Genomic DNA, 18,224 nt, shown 5'->3' on the forward strand with positions numbered 1-18,224 from the left:
CCTTTGAGTAAATCCAATTTTCATCTGGTATCATTTTCTCCCTTCTGAAGGATTTCTTTTTTTAAATTAATTAATTAATTTATTTATTTTTGGCTGGGTTGGGTCTTCGTTGCTGTGTGCGGGCTTTCTCTAGTTGTGGCAAGTGGGAGTTACCCTTCGTTGTGGTGCGTGGGCTTCTCACTGTGGTAGCTTCTCTTTGCTGCAGAGCACGGGTTCTAGGCATGAGGGCTTCAGTAGTTGTAGCACGCGGGCTCAGTAGTTGTGGCTGTGGGCTCTAGAACACAGGCTCAGTAGTTGTGGTGCACGGGTTTAGCTGCTCCGCAGCATGTGGGATCTTCCCAGACCAGGGCTCAAACCCTTGTCCCCTGCATTGGCAGGCGGATTCTTAACCACTGTACCACGAGGGAAGCCCCTGGAGGATTTCTTTTAATATTTTTGTAGTACAGATCTGGTGATGAATTTTTTCAGTTTTCGTATGTCTTTAAAAAAAGTGTTTATTCTGCCTTCATTTTTGAAATGTATTTCATGGGACATATAGTTCTAGACTGAGTTTTTTCTTCTCTTTTGGATCTTTAAAGATATTGCTACACTGTTTCTTGCTTGCATTGTTTCCAAATAGAATTCTGCTGTCATTCTTACTTTTGTCTTTTTGTACATGATAGGTCTCCCCTCCCCACCCCACCCCCACTCCAATGCTTTAAACTTTTTCTCTTTATCACTGGTTTTAAGCAATCTGATTCTGATATGCCTTGGCATCATTTTCTTCATGCTTCTTGTGCTTGGGGTTCATTAAACTTCTAGGATCTGTAGGTTTATAGTTTTCCTCCAATTTAGAACAATTTCAGCCATTCCTTCATATATTTTGTGTCCCTACCCCTCCTTCAGGGACTCCAATTACCTATGATTATGCTGCTTGAAGTGGTTCCACAGTTCACTGGTGCTCTTTAAAAAAAATTTTTTTAAGTGTCCTTTTATCTCTCTGGCTTTCATTTAGGATAGTTTCTATTGCTATGTCTTCAAGCACACTAATTTTTTCTTCTGCAGTGTCTAATCTGCTTGTTAATTGCATCCAATGTATTTTTTATTTTCAAACATTGTAGTTTTCATCTCTAGAAGTTGGGTTTTTTTTAATATCTTCCATTTCTTTATTTAATATGTTCAATCTTTCCTCTACCTTCTTGAAATTATGCAGAATAGTGACAGCTTTTTAATGTCCTTCTCTACTAATTCTATCATTTATATCATTTCTGGGTCTTTTTCTACTGATTGATTTTTGTCCTCCTCATAGTGGGTGGTATTTTTCTCCTTCTTTGTATGCCTGGTACTTTTTTATTGGATTCCAGACATTGCTAATTTTACATTATTGAGTACTGGATATTTTTGTATTTCTATAGATACTTTTGAACTTTGTCTAGGACACAATTAAGTTACGTGTAAATGGTTTGATTCTCTTGAGGTCTGATTTTAAGCTTTGTCAGTCTTTAGTCTAGGGCTAATTTTGCCCTATAGTGAGGCAATACCCTTCCGAGTACTTCACTTGATGTCCCATGAATTACAAGGATTTTTGCAGTCTTGCAGGTGGGAACACAAACTCTTTCTGCCCTGTGTGAGCTCCAAGTGTTATTTCCTATAATGCTTTTGGTTGATTCTTTCCCATGACTTGGGTAGTTTCCCCACATACATGTACCGATCAGGTTACCAGCTGAAGACTCAAGAGAGACTCTCTGCAGCTCTCCAGGGTTTTATCTTCATGTAGCTCTCTCCTCTGGTGCTCTGCCCAATGAGTTTTAGCCACTTTTACCCCCCAGCTGCATCAGCTCAACTCAGGAAGATTACTAGACTCCATCTGGATTCCCCTTCCCTGCGCTATGGCCTGAAAACTACCCAGACAGAAGCTGGGGCAGTTACAGGGCTTACCTTATCTGTTTTCCATTTCTCATGAATCCCTGTCCTGTGCTGCCTGATATTCAATGTCTAAAAACCATTGTTTAATATATTTAATCTAATTTTTAACTGTTTTATGCAGGAAGGTCAATCCAATCCCTGTCATTGCATCTTGGTCCTATAGCGATTTTTAAGGTTTTGGAAGAAATCACTTTAGGAGGCAAGAACAGCTTATATGAGTTCATTAGCATGAATTATAGAATCAGAGCATCCTCAAAGGAGGAAAGGAGAAAGGGAGGACAGTAAATTGTAGTTTTATCCCCTGCCTCCTTCTGTTTTCTACCCTGAAGAATAGCTTAGGGAATGGGGAAAGCCGCTTCACTAATTACTACCTTTAATGAACTTGTTCAGTGGTTGAAAAGAATAAGCATTTAAACAACATTTAGCACCCACTATGTGCCAGGTCCTCTGTTAAGGACTGGGAATATCAAATGAGTATGACATAAAATGCAATAATAAATGTAAATACCCTTAACATTTTTGTAGGACTGTAAAAGCAAGGCCAAGAAGTAAATTATTATGTTATTCTGATAAGTGTCATGATGAAAAAGTTACACCATAAAACAGTCACTTACCCAGGGCAAGTAACTGTTTACATCATCTAAGATATAAAGTATTTTCATCTTATTCCTTTTACTATATTGTCACTGTTATGGACTGTTAAATTTTATTTTTATTATTTTTTGGCTGCACCGTGCAGCACACGGAATCTTAGTTCACCAACCAGGGATCAAACTTGTGCCCCCTGCAGTGCAAGCACAGTCTTAACCACTGGACCACCAGGAAAGTCCCCGGACTGTTAAGTTTTGTAATTGCAAGGCTGTGTCAAACTTCCTGGCACAGTTCCTGATTGTAAGGAACTCTCTTTCTTTGGGGAGAGATGCAACAATTCATCACAACGCAAGGTAAGAAGTGCTAGAGCTTTTGGCGGGGCTTCCCAAGCTTTTTCAGGTGAAGTCACTGGTCATTTTTTTTGTGAAATAATATGACATTTTACTAGGATAAAACACTAGTATATTTTCACAATTATGCCCATTTGTAAGAAAAAGAAGCTGTCAAACTCCACAAGATGGGCTCTGAGTTTTTCCTTTGTTATTCAACCAAGACCTTCATTCTTTTTGTAACTAGCTAGAGCCTACTAACAGCAAGGAAGAAAGGTGGAAAAAACTAAGAACATTATTAGGAGAAAAACTTAGGAATCAAAAAAAAAAAATTCCAGGCCTTAAAGCTGCTTTAATTCCAACTTGGAATGAGGTGGAATAGAAACAAACCTAAATATATTAAGCAATCCAGCTGGCTAAACAATGCACTATAACATGGGGGGAAAGAGTGACCAACCTTGGGGGGTCAGGGGGAAGTCTGGCCAGGCTTTACAGGGGCTGGGGACATGTACAGGTCGGGGCGGGTGGGACACGGAATTTGGAAAGGGCTTGTTCTGGATACTGACATTGACTAGGCTTGTGATTACTGACAAATTCCAATCTCTCAGGGCCTGTTTTCTCATCTTTAAATGAAATTAATAGCCACATCACTGATTTAAAAACTTTGATCCCCGGGGACCTAGGATTCTCCGAGGGGTCCGGGAGCTGTCTTGGAGGCCTAAAGGTTGGTGGTAGAGGCACTGTAATGCTCCACTTCTCCCCTTTAACTCAGTGATAGAACTCTTAACTGGGAGAAAAAAGTTTGAAAATCATTTAACGATACGTATCCAACTCCAGAACTCAGTGATTTGTTGTGTGCTGTAAAGGAATGACCTTTAATGGTGGCCAAACTGAAAATGGAAACACAAGGATCCACAGAAAGCAAGACATTCATGGTTATTTTAGCAAGAGAACAGTGATAAATATATCAAACTTCTTTAAGATAAATTCCAACATAGTGATAATGATCCTAAGTTTACTGACTATAGAACCATTAATCATACACAGATTGGTGTTTCTCAAACTGGGATCTGCAGAAGTAATCTTGGGTGGTCTGAGTTCTCAAGTTGGAGGAACATCAACAGATTTTAAAACCAGCCAGAAACACACATGCTGAAAATTTTCAGGGCTGATAAAATTTCTGCTTAACATGTTTACTAAAAGCCTCTCAAAATCTTGAGATCTAATGGGAATCTACTGACAGAAGACCTGTGTATGCATTGTCTGACTGATGCAAAGATGGTCCTGGGGAAAACATTTCCAGGTCTCTCTTTATCCTCCTTTAATCTCAACTGCCAATGCTGTGCCAGGCTGGGTAGAGTAGGTCTAAACAAAGGATGGCATCAAAAGAGACTGTGGGTTGGGTCTCAAAAGTCTTTGAGGTAGTTCAAGAGATACCCAACTCTGGAAGTAACAAAGCCCTGCAGCGTGGGAGGATGCACTTAACTGCCTACTCTCTCCCACTGCACAGCTAGTGGTGGTAAAGAACTCTGGGTAGTAAGTTATGGCTCAAGTATAGTGGACTAAAAGACTGACTTCAAATCTAAATGTTACTAACAGACTACCTTCTAGAAGCTTACAGTAAAAAACATATTACAGTGCTACCATCAAAAGTAGGAATCTTGTCATATTCATCTTCATATCCCCAGCAAATAGGACATAAACAGGTATAATAAATACTTAATAAATATCCCGGGTTTAGATGTAGGGCAGCTGTGGAGAAAGAGCCACCTGAGTGCTGGGCGAGAGCCTTCCAGGGTTCTTTGGGGCGAGAGGAATCTTGAAACCATGGATCACCTATATATGTTTTGAGACATGCTTTAGATGTTTTTTTCTGGAAGCCCTGCAACTACCATAAAAATTGAATGTATTGTTGAAAAGACATATGGCCAATGGTGGCAGAGTCTGCATAGAACCATGCTTCGTGGTGTTCCAGGAAAAACCTTTCAGCTTGTTGGTTATATTATTCACTCTGGCTGTATAACTCATTGTGTTTTTGAATACTTTGGTGGTGCTGTCATGTGTTCTGAACCATCAATAGAGCTTAAAATTCAAAATTCAGATATTGTCTTTGCAGAAAATTTTAGTCGACATTTTTATGGTATCCAAAGAGGTGACACTGTGATTGCAAAAAGCCCGAGTGATCCAAAATCAAATATTTGTAAAAGAGTAATTGGTTTGGAAGGAGACAAAATTCTTATCAATAGTCCATCAGGTCTATTTAAAAGCACAGTTATGTGCCAACGGGTCATGTTTGGTTAGAAGGTGATAATCTATAGAATTCGACAGATTCCAGGTACTGTGGACCTGTTCCATATGGACTAATAAGAGGATGTATCTTCGTTAAGATTTGGACTGAATGATTTTGGATTTCTACATGACAGCCCTAATGGCCACAGATTTTCTGATCGGCAAGCATTTATTCTTTTGATTTGATTACTGTCTTCTGTTCAAGTGAATTTATTATTGTCACTAAAACCACGTACTTGCTAATAAACTATTTGCTATTCAAAATAAATAAATAAATGATAAATAAATAAATAAATGTAGGGCAGCTGCATTTTATGCAAATATTGTGTTCCCAAAGGCCTTGCCTTAAAAACTCACATAATTCTAGTTTAATCCTGAAAAAGAAATTTATAATTTCCCAAAGTCCATCAGCATTGAAAATTTGCTATTACATTCTGTTAAAAATTTTTTTAAGGGTTTCCCTGGTGGCGCAGTGGTTGAGAGTCCACCTGCTTATGCAGGGGATGCGGGTTCGTGCCCTGGTCCGGGAGGATCCCACATGCCGCGGAGCGGCTGGGCCCGTGAGCCATGGCCGCTGAGCCTGCGCGTCTGGAGCCTGTGCTCCGCAACGGGAGAGGCCACAGCAGTGAGAGGCCCGCGTACCGCAAAAAAAAAAAAAAAATTTTAAGGTGTAACAATGAAACTTGGGTTACATTTTTAAAAATAACTCATATCTTTTAGAGATCCCATAGTGAAATAGGTATGAATGAAGTAATACGATGTCTGGGATTTGCTTCAAAATAATATGGACTGGGGAATTCCCTGGTGGTCCAGTGTTAGGACTCCACGCTTTCACTGCCAAGGGCATGGGTTCGAATCCTGCTTGGGGAAATAAGATTCTGCAAGCTGCGTGACACGGCAAATAAATAAATAAAATGAAATATAATAATAATAATAATATGGACTGGAGTTAGTTATTAAAAACATGGAAATCCGTCTCCCCTGCCCCCTCCAGAGATTCTGATTCACCAGCAATCTGGGGTTACTATGGGGTTTTCTCCCTGACCCCCTGAGGTTGGTCACTCTTTCCTCCCCCATGTTACAGCACACACTTGGGCACATTTCAGGCAAACTGGGGAAACTGTCCCCAACTGCAGGCAGATGGGACCTGCAAACAATGGCCTCTGGTCAGCTCAGAGACCCAAATCTAGGCTGCCAACTTCCCAAACTCAGGGGAAGGGTAGCTTCTTGGTAATCTGACTAAAGGAAATGCTGTAGGTGAAACTTTATTTGAGGATTCATCACTCTCAACCACCTTCAGTACCAGTCCCTTTCCACTACTTCCCCTCAAATAATTTATTTCTCCCTTCCTCTCTGTACTGTATTTACTCATATTTACATTACGATGTCAGCTCCACCAGGGCAGAGGTTTGTCTGTTCACCGACGAACCTCAGAATAGTGTCTGGCACGTGACAGGAGCTCAATGAACATGCCCGCCAGTTTTATTGAGACATAATTGACAAATAAGATTGTGTAAGTTTAAGGTGTACAATTTGATGATTTGATATATATCTATATTGTGAAATGATTACCACAAACACATCCATCCTCTCATATAGTTAATTTTTTTTTTTTTTTGGTATAGTGAGTACATTTAAAATCTACTCTCTCAAGAAATTCCAGGTATACAATATAGTATTGGTAACTATAGTCACCATGTTATACATTAGATCCCCAGAAATTATTCATCTTATAACTGAAAGTTTGTACCCTTTGACCAACATCTCCCCATTTCCCCCACCCCCCAGTCCCTGGAAACTACCAATCTACTCTGCTTCTACAAGTTCAACTTTTTTAGATTCTACATATAAATGAGATCATACAGTATTTGTCTATCTTTGTCCAACTTATTTCACTTAGCTTCTGTTTCATCCATTTAGTCACAAACAGCAGGATTTCCTTCTTTTTTATGGTTGAATACTATTCCACTGTACGTATGTGTATATCTAACTATCTATATATTTGTATTTATATATAAAACAATTTCTTTATCCATTCATCCAACAACAGACATTTAGGTGGTTTCCATATCTTGGCTATTGTGAATAATGCTGCAATGAATCTGAGGGTGCAGATATCTCTTCAAGATAGTGATTTAATTTCCTTCAAATATACATATAGAAGTGGGGTTACTGGATCATATGGTAGCTCTATTTCTAATTTTTTGAGGACCCCCATACTGTTTTCCATAGTGGCTGCATCAATTTACATTCCCACCAACAGTGCACAAGGGCTCCCTTTTGTCCATATCCTTGCCAACACTTGTCATCTCTTGTCTTTTTGATGATAGCCATTCTCACAGGTGCGAGGCGGTATCGCACTGTGGTCAATGAACATTTTTTGAAATGAACTTATCACCCTTTTCAATATGTTGGTCACATGATGGCAAGACCTGCAACAGGATCAGGCATACCAGGGAAAGTGTGCTTATTCCCTTTTTCTTGAAACTTACTTCAGTTTTCCAAGAAAGCATGCTTACTTTGGACACCAGGTTATTCCTATGGGAGAGCAATCTAAAGTGGAAAACAAAGAATTATATTTAAACCTAGAACATACAGTGGTGCTAAAGTTACTTCCCACTATTCCCCTGCACACTATTCTAGCCAAACTGCCACTCTCCTAGCCCCCAAACACAATGCACACTTTCCCAGCATCTGCCCTGGTTCAGGTGACAATTTTATCTGAAATGCTCTTCTTTCTCTCCTACATCTACTGAAATTCCATCCGTTATTCAAAACTTAGTTTGAATCTACCTCTCTGAGTCTTTCTCTGACAACCTTGGGCTGTCTTGGATTTTCTACCGAGAATTCTAAAAGCACCAACCATGTCTTTTGACATTGATCAGCCACTGTTCTGTGTGATTAGCTTCATTATACCTATCTTCTGTACCCAACTAAAGCAGAGCCCAAATTTAAACAAAAACAGTATAAAGTGCTACAAGAGTACAATGAATTCTCCCATCCTAAGGCCAAGCAACTTTTAGACTGCATGCCTTTTTGGCATTAGCGAACTTAAAATTCTGGCCCATTACAATAGGCTCTGGCCTCATTTTGTACCTTAACCCACCTCACCCTCCCCTATATGGAACGCTTGTTTCTTCGCCATCTTGACCATTTGATGTCCCCCAAACTTATCATGCCACTTTTTCAATTCTTTGGCTTTGCACTTGTCCCTTTACTTAGAAGACAAAAGATCTTCCCGCCCATCTCCAAGTGGTCAACTGAGAATACCTCCTTATCTTTTAAGGCTTTGAGTAAAATGATTTTGCCTTTCATTTTTAAAAAAAATCCTGGGACCTCCTTATCTTTTAAGGCTTTGAGTAAAATGATTTTGCCTTTCATTTTTAAAAAAAATCCTGGGACTTCCCTGGTGGCACAGTGGTTAATAATCCACCTGCCAATGCAGGGGACACAGGTTTGAGCCCTAGTCCAGGAAGATCCCACATGTGGCGGAGCAACTAAGCCCGTGCACCACAACTACTGAACCTGCACTCTAGAGCCCACAACTACTGAGCCTGTGCTCTAGAGCCCACGAGCCACAACTACTGAGCCTGCGTGCCTAGAGCCTGTGCTCCACAACAAGAGAAGCCACTGCAATGAGAAGCCCGCGCACCGCAACAAAGAGTAGCCCCCAGTCGCCACAACTAGAGAAAGCCCACGTGCAGCAATGAAGACCCAATGCAGCCAAAAAGAAAATTAACTAATTAATTTAAAGAAAATCCTGAAGCAAAATTAATTGCTCATTTATTTGTATCCCTAGAGCACGTCTGACATGTTACTAGATCTGACATGTGTGTGACAAAACTTTGCTTTTCTGACTCCCTCATTAGCTTACAAGTTCCATGAAAGCTGGGTCAATTTTGTTCCATCTTCATGTTACCAGAGTTTAGTGCAATGCCTGATACAAATGTGCCCAATAAACATGTTTTACTCCGTACTTAAGTAAAATTTTGGTCTTAAAACTAACTTTTTCAGGAGTGATGTCAGTTCCTTATCATTTGGTTTCCAAGAATATTCAGCTAGGCTACACAGGAGCACTTTAGCACAATCATAAAACACAGGATTCGGATGCAGGCTGGTCATCCATTGTCCAGGATCCACCAGCTTATGCTGGGCCCTTATGTGTTTAGCCAGGCATTCCTGCCAGGGAGAAAAAGGCTTTCAAGGTCAACTGATTCCCCATCTGATCAGACAGTTCAGCTCTCTGAGGCATATGAAAATGTCATTTTTTAAGATCCATATGACAAAAAAATTGTGTATCCTTCCATAATAACCTAATTAATATTTAACAAACCTCCTTAAAACAGGGATTTATGCACTGAACATCAACATAAAATAACTCCTGGAGTCCCAAAAACTTGAGCAGTAATTTATATTAATAATAGTTGTGTTCAGGGACTTCCCCGGTGCTCCAGTGGTTAAGAATGCGCCTTCCAATGCAGGGGGATGCGGGTTCGATCCCTGGTTGGGGAACTAAGATCCCACATGCTGCGGGGCAACTAAGCCCGCGCGCTGCAACTACTGAGCCCACCCGTCACAACTAGACAGAAGCCTGTGCGCGGCAAGGAAGAGCCTGCACGCCCTAATGAAAAGATCCCACGTGCTCCAACTAAGACCCGACACAGCCAAAAAAAAAAAAAAAGTTGTGTTCATCAAAAGACTCAGAAGTAAAAGTCTAAGATGAAGTCTCTGGCACAGCCATGTGTGGCTTTGTGAGGGCATCAACACTAGACCTTTAAAGAAAAGAAAAAAACTCCGCAGTACAGGAAAAACAGATGCTCTGCCAAAAATGTTTTCATAATTTCTTTACTGTGTTTTATAAGAGACAAGATTTTAATGACTATGGAAAACAGTAAACAGGAAATGACTGAGAAATGACTGAGAAATACTGCTGTCCTGATTGCTATTAAATGTTAAATAAAATTAAAACTATCTTTGTGATAATTCACAATACTGCACTACATAGAATAATAAGTACTAAAAAGATGAGTCAGTTCTTTTCAGTTACACTACCAAATTTCAAAGAACTCTTGTATTATACTTCCAAATAAAAGGTGAGTTTCTGTTTTAATCAGTGATTGCCATATTTATTACTTTCTTCCACTAAAAATAAACAATCATTCAGAGAATTGGCTCCAATGACAAGCTGACTTAGCAAAAGGAAGCAATGCCAACATTGAAATAAACACTCATGAAGATGAACCTGGTCATGCATCAACCAAAAACACATTAAGCCAAAATTTTAGGAATAGGAATTAAAAACTAGAAAGCCAAAAGTAAGTCTTACTTGCATCCTCTCCATAAAAACAAACTACCTAAATATTAAACACAAACGGCTCTTGACACTTTTAAAATTTTTAGTTTCATTCAGAAAAAAGATATCTTTTATTAAATGGAGATTTAATGAGTCATTTGTGTTTTTTTCCTAATTGAAAGGGATTTCTTTTAGAGAGCATTTTAAATGAAGCAAAAGAAAAAGCCTCCCAATGCGGTTTTTCCCTGCTTTTAAAAACAATGGATATTATTGCACAATACCGGTCATAAACAGAAAAAGGACTGCTGTTTGCATTTCCATCTTACAATCACAAAATTTACTAGAGTACAGTATGGTAATAATTAAGCTATTAGAAAATAAAAACTGCCTGATCTTTCTCTATATTTCCTCAAATGCAATAGGACACCATTGCTCTGTGTTAGTGCAGTTTGTACATGTTATTGTTTCTATGTATGGAACTGCTTTAAAAAATACTTTGAAATGGCAGTAATTATAAATAAAAAATCTTTTTCTTTTATTGAGCTTTAGTATTAGCAATCTGGTTAAAGTTATCATGCAAACTCTTGACTCTCACTGCTCTCTGTCAATGAGTAATATTCAAAATATTTTGGTTTTACGGTATGTTCCAAGAAAAACAAGCCCTATAAAAACAACTAACAATATTAAACAAAATTCCATTTTACAAAGTCAATGATGTTACCAAGGAAGAGATGCTGAGGATTCTCTTTTATAAAAGCAGGCTCAAAAGGAAGATGTGTGCATGAGTCAATTTTTTAAGGAGAAGAAAATAAAAGGAAACTTTTAAAGCTTAAAAACGATTTAAGAAAGAATATGGGCAAATATATATGTAGCATATTACTCCAAGAAAGATTTCCCAGTTTCCACAAAAATTTTAAAGAAGCTGAATTAATCTCACTCTTCTAAACTCCGTTTAAGAAATATAAACTTCTATCTAGTGTGAAATCTTTTACAAACTTTAAGAAATGCCATGTGGACTGGAATTTAAATTGATAGTTTTTTCTATCAAAAGACCATAAGATACAGAGTTTCAGTTGAGGAAGATGAAAAAGTTCTGGGGAAAAACGGTGGTGATGGTTATACAACAAAGTGAATGTACTCAATGCCACAGAACTGTACTTAAAATGGCTAAAGGGCTTCCCTGGTGGTGCAATGGTTGAGAACCCGCCCACCAATGCAGGGGACATGGGTTCAAGTCCTGGTCCAAGAAGATCCCACAGACCGCAGAGCAACTAAACCCGTGTGCCACAACTACTGAATCTGTGCTCTAGAGCCCACGAGCCACAATTACTGAGCCCGCACACCACAACTACTGAGCCTGTGCACCACAACTACTGAAGCCCACACATCTACAGCCCATGCGCCGCAACAAGAGAAGCCACCACAATGAGAAGCCCACGCACCGCAATGAAGAGTAGCCCCTGCTCGCCACAACTAGAGAAAGCCCTTGCACAGCAACGACGACCCAACACAGCTAAAATTTTTAAATAAATAAACAAATAAATAAAATGGCTAAAATGGTAAATTTTATGTTATGTATATTTTACCACAAAAAAAGAAGAAAGCATCTCTGAATATTCTGACTTAAAAAAATACCCAAAAGAGTTTATTTGAAAATAACTAGCTGTACATCTATGATTAAAAATCTTAAAAAATTGCAGAGGAAGGAACATTCCCAAACTCATTCTATGAGGCCATCATCACCCTGATAACAAAACCAGACAAAGATTTCACAAAAAAAGAAAATTATAGACCAATATCACTGATGAATATAGATGCAAAAATCCTCAACAAAATACCAGCAAACAGAATCCAACAACACATTAAAAGGATCATACACCATGATCAAGTGGGATTTATCCCAGGGATGCAAGGATTCTTCAATATATGCAAATCAATCAATGTGATACTCCATATTAACAAATTGAAGAATAAAAACCATATGATCATCTCAATAGATGCAGAAAAAGCTTTTGACAAAATTCAACACCCATTTATGATAAAAACTCTCCAGAAAGTGGGCATAGAGGGAACCTACCTCAACATAATAAAGGCCATATATGACAAACCCACAGCAAACATCATTCTCAATGGTGAAAACCTGAAAGCATTTCCTCTAAGATCAGGAACGAGACAAGGATGTCCACTCTCACCACTATTATTCAGCATAGTTTTGGAAGTCCTAGCCACAGCATTCAGAGAAGAAAAAGAAATAAAAGTAATACAAACTGGAAAAGAACCAGTAAAACTGTCACTGTTTGCAGATGACATGATACTATACATAGAGAATCCTAAAAACCACCAGAAAACTACTAGAGCTAATCAATGAATTTGGTAAAGTTGCAGGATACAAAATTAATGCACAGAAATCTCTTGCATTCCTCTACACTAATGATGAAAAATCTGAAAGAGAAATTATGGAAACACTATCATTTACCATTGCAACAAAAAGAATAAAATACCTAGGAATAAACCTACCTAGGGAGACAAAAGACCTGTATGCAGAAGACTATAAGACACTGATGAAAGAAATTAAAGATGATACCAACAGATGGAGAGCTATACCATGTTCTTGGATTGGAAGAATCAATATTGTGAAAATGACTATACTACCCAAAGCAATCTACAGATTCAATGCATTCCTATTAAATTACCAGTGGCATTTATTACAGAGCTAGAACAAATCATATTAAAATTTGTATGAAGACACAAAAGGCCCCAAATAGCCAAAGCAGTCTTGAGGGAAAAAAACGGAGCTGGAGGAATCAGACTCCCTGACTTCAGACTATACTACAAAGCTACAGTAATCAAGACAATATGGTACTGGCACAAAAACAGAAACATAGATCAATAGAACAAGATAGAAAACCCAGAGATAAACCCACACACCTGTGGTCAACTAAGCTATGACAAAGGAGGCAAGGATATACAATGGAGAAAAGACAGTCTCTTTAATAAGTGGTGCTGGGAAAACTGGACAGCTACATGTAAAAGAATGAAATTAGAACACTCCCTACCACCATACACAAAAATAAACTCAGAATGGATTCAAGACCTAAATGTAGGACTGGACATTATAAAACTCTTAGAGGAAAACATAGGAGGAACACTCTTTGACATAAATCACAGCAAGATCTTTTTTGATCCACCTCCTAGAGTAATGGAAATAAAAACAAAAATAAACAAATGGGACCTAATGAAACTTAAAAGCTTTTGCACAGCAAAGGAAATCATAAACAAGACAAAAAGACAACCCTCAGAATGGGAGAAAATATTTGCAACCGAATCAATGGACAAAGGATTAATCTCCAAAATATATAAACAGCTCATGCAGCTCAGTATTAAAGAAACAAACAACCCAATCCAAAAATGGGCAGAAGACCTAAATAGACATTTCTCCAAAGAAGACATACAGATGGCCAAGAAGCACATGAAAAGCTGCTCAACATCACTAATTATTAGAGAAATGCAAATCAAAACTACAATGAAGTATCACCTCACACCAGTTAGAATGGGCATCATCAGAAAATCTACAAACAACAAATGCTGCAGAGGGTGTGGAGAAAAGGGAACCCTCTTGCACTGTTGGTGGGAATGTAAATTGATATAGCCATTATGGAGAACAGTATGGAGGTTCCTTAAAAAACTAAAAATAGAATTACCATATGATCCAGCAATCCCACTACTGGGCATATACCCAGAGAAAACCATAATTCAAAAAGACATATGCACCCTAATGTTCATTGCAGCACTATTTACAATAGGCAGGTCATGGAAGCAATCTAAATGCCCATCGACAGACGAATGGATAAAGAAGATGTGGTACATATATATAATGGAATATTACCCAGCCATAGATAGGAATGAAATTGAGTCATTTCTTGAGACGTGGATGGATCTAGAGACTGTCATACAGAGTGAAGTAAGTCAGAAAGAGAAAAACAAATATCATATATTAACGCATGTATGTGGAACCTAGAAAAATGGTACAGATGAACTGGTTTGCAGGGCAGAAGTTGAGACACAGATGTAGAGAACAAACGTATGGACACCAAGGGGGGAAAAAACCATGGTGGGGTGGGGATGGTGGTGTGCTGAATTGGGCGATTGGGATTGACATGTATACACTGATGTGTATAAAATTGATGACTAATAAGAACCTGCAGTATAAAAAAACAAACACAAAAACTAATAGTAAACTTTCTTTGGGTTATTTGTATGGAAATATGTTAATATAAATGTTTCAGACATTACATGAAATTTCTAAAAATCTTATATGTTCTGGTATAATGTTATAAGTCATAATTCTAGTTATTACTTTAAAATGTGTAACTCAGAAATAACTAAATTTCCTTGTCAATTGCATTATTATGAACTTTCATCAAATCTTTAACCGTGGTCATTTTTAAGTCTTTTGTCATTTACAGACAGTTCTGGACTCTGATGCTTTCGCAAAAATGTTCCTATAAAAGGTTTTCATCTTCAAGGAATTCATGGAAAAGACTGACACGTACAGGTTTCTGGTAACTGACTAAACTGCTCAACCGAACGAATAAGCATTTTCAGAACTCTAATGGAAAACTGATGAATTCATAAAAGTGCTAACAAAAGATCAAGATGAAAAAAAAATTAATTACATGGGACTGAATGAACTGATGAGGATGATTATAATTTTTGTGACTTTGTTTGAATAAAAAAAAAAATCCCCCCCCACAAAAAATCTTTCTATTTCTGGAAAAGTACTCTCTCCCTCAAGCTGGCAGCTTCAGGACACACGCTCACTGAGGGAAAATGAGGGACCTATGGCACATCAGTTAAAATTAACCTCAGCAAACAGTGGGGTGAAAGAAGCTGAGGCAGATCACCCCACAACTACCAACAGGCACAGATGTAGGAAGAAATCATCCCACAAAGGAAGGAGGAGGGTTCTTAACCCTGTTGTGGCTTCTGTCTGTCTGGTGAGGCTTATGGATCCCTTCTCAGAGTAATATTTCAAGATGCAGAGTATATGGAAGATTTTTAAAAAGTTATAAAAATATTTAAAAAATTGTAATATAGTTATATATGTGGTTCTTCATCAATGCATTAATATACTAGATGTAGTGGTGAGTCTAGTAACTACTATCATTTAGGAGATAGTAATCTTTCAAGATACCTGCAAATGTAATGTGATAAACAATATTTCTACTGGTAACATTCCCCAGGCACTGTTAATACTACAGTGGCTGGTGGCCTCCACTCATAGATTTAGGAAATAACAAATTTCAATTGGAGTCTAGTGAAAATAACATGCAATTTTTTTCGTATCCAAGTTCACGGGCCTCCCTCTCCCCAGTTCTCCCTAATTCTAACCACAGATCCTTTAGGGGTCAGTCCATGGAGCCCTTGTACTGTTGGGGTCCAGGACAGTTGTTCAACATGTGAAACAAATAAACTCAATCCAGTAACAAAGGAATTCTGAACATCTGAATATAATTCACAATATATTTTTAAACTTGCTAAGCACACAATGGCCATTTCTACACGCTGTTTGGATGTACATTTCTGCAATGCAAAGATGCTGAAGGTGCTGCCAGATGCACAGGATGGGAGCAGCAAGCTGTCAATTTCAACAGTGCAGAAAGGATACTCTTCACTATCACCAAAGATACCAAAGAATGCCCTGAGAGAGGAAGGTGAAGTATAACCTAGTTTTCTGCAAGCTTAGTAGAGGGCAACAGAAATGCATTTTACAATTAAAAAAACCTGACACTGCAGTGGAAAAGCCCATCAACATTCTCCACCTTGGACCAGAGTGAGATACAAAGGTAAGTTTCATCTGATAAACATGCAACAATCCTTTCTGGAAAGCTTAGTCAAAATTCACATTTTTATTCTCCCAAATGTCCACTGTAGAAATTAGCCACATAATCATTTACTTTTCTAGTTTTTACATGAATGCTTGGAATTGAATAGACATGTAAATTAACACCTTTTTCTATACTCACTTCTGGGCTATCCTGCTATAGATTATTGAACCTTCATATAAGAGTCAAGTAACTTAGAAACAGCCTCTGGTGATCTAAGAATAAAACACTATGTTTCGTTTTTAAGGTCAGCTCAGTGTAATTAAAAAAAATTTTTTTGGACTTAAAACCACATCATTCTGAAGTGGCAGTCACATGTGCTAGAAGCAAGTGATGTCGGGAAACTGCGTAACTGGTTTCGAACACAGTCCCAACTTCTGAGAGATTTGTGCCACAACACAACCCTTTTCCTTAGGAAAGAGGTGAAGACTTTTCATTTAGTTTGACCCTCTTCTATCACTTCTGGGTCATTTAAAATAGGATAGATCCATAGCTCTATTACCGCCATTATTCAGTATCGTTCTTTTGAACAAATTAGAATAAATTTTTTTTGCTTCATTATGTCTTCATAGTCTTGCCTTTAGAACACCTTATTTACCTCTCTAAATATTTAAGTTCTTCAGTTTTGCTTCACCTAGTAAAATTATTTTTCTATGAAGGTTCGTCATTATTTAACTTTTTCTTAAACTTCTAATGAAAGCTTGCAAATTTTGTTAATGAGTCTCATACCATTAATATCATAATTTTTCTTTAACAATTTACATTAAAATAGCATGGGGCTTCCCTGGTGGCGCAGTGGTTGAGAGTCCGCCTGCCGATGCAGGGGACACGGGTTCGTGCCCCAGTCTGGGAAGATCCTACATGCCGCGGAGCGGCTGGGCCCGTGAGCCATGGCTGCTGAGCCTGCGCGTCTGGAGCCTGTGCTCCGCAACGGGAGAGGCCACAACAGTGAGAGGCCCGCAAACCGCAAAAAAAAAAAAAAAGCATGATATATTAAGCAGAACTGTAATTTATCATACTCATGAATGATAATGAGGGCTTGATTCAATGATCATTTATTTACTAAAATAAGCCTGTGATGGAAGGGCAGGGTAGAGGGTTAAAGAAAACACAAAAAAAGCCCCACACAAGTGTGTAATATGTCCCAGCTCTCAAGTAGCTGATAATCTTATTGGAAAGGCAAGACAGCTACATCTGAAATAATCTTCCAAACTGTAGTAAGCATTATCAATGTGCATGAAAATAAACATATACTAGCATGGATATTTACAGTAACATTAAGCCCTTTTTACAATTAATGATTCTTGCTATTATTATTACTATTACCTATTAAAAATATAAATTAAGTTAATATTATTAATATACCAAGGCGTATGATATGATAAAAACTGTAGTAGCAGCTAACATTCACTAAGCGCCTTCCCTCTGCCACACACTTTACACAGTCCTAATCCTTCTAATACAATCCTGCCAGGTATGTATTATTATCCCTATTTTTAGAGAGAATGTAAGACAGTTGCCCAACATTGCAGTTTGTAAGCAGCGAGACAGAAGTTTGAATTCAAATCTCTAATTCCCAAGCCCATGCTTCTCATCTCTGTGGGTGGAAACAGGATTTTTGGAAGGTCTGATTTCTGTAAATGTTTCCCATGCCAAAAAACAGCAGTTGAGAATCTTAAAACACTTTCTCCCACAGCAAAAAACCTCATTATTCCATCAATTACAATTCTAAAATTTTAAATCAACTTATTATAAGGTATTTTTGCTGAGAAAAGTGAAGCACATTATTGTAAATCTATCACTATAAAAAGTAGGGAGGGATTTCCCTGGTGGTCCAGTGGATGAGACTCCGACTCCCAATGCAGGGGGCCCGGGGTTCAATCCCTGGTTGGTGAATGCATGCATGCCGCAACTAAGAGTCCTCATGCTACA

General features: G+C 38.3%; 1 protein-coding gene and 1 pseudogene across 7 annotated transcripts in view; one reads left to right on the top strand and one right to left on the bottom strand.

The window, feature by feature from the left end:
- Positions 1-18,224, bottom strand: part of BICRAL (BICRA like chromatin remodeling complex associated protein) — a 104,521-nt gene that overhangs the window by 44,207 nt on the left and 42,090 nt on the right. Inside the window, exon 2 of one of the 6 annotated variants that reach the window (XM_079932920.1) lies at positions 7,607-7,667. The exons of 4 other annotated variants lie outside the window; for them this stretch is intronic. The gene's annotated coding sequence lies outside the window, so the exon portion shown is untranslated. Of the gene's footprint in view, positions 1-7,606; positions 7,668-17,054; positions 17,249-18,224 lie in introns of those variants that run through there. One more of the 6 variants, XM_079932921.1, reaches the window with a different exon arrangement.
- On the top strand, positions 3,687-5,300 carry LOC307192348 (mitochondrial inner membrane protease subunit 1-like; annotated as a pseudogene). The gene has a single exon. The product of its transcript is annotated as a mitochondrial inner membrane protease subunit 1-like (transcript).

Source organism: Stenella coeruleoalba (assembly GCF_951394435.1).
Source record: "Stenella coeruleoalba genome assembly, chromosome: 10".
Lineage (NCBI taxonomy): Eukaryota > Metazoa > Chordata > Mammalia > Artiodactyla > Delphinidae > Stenella > Stenella coeruleoalba.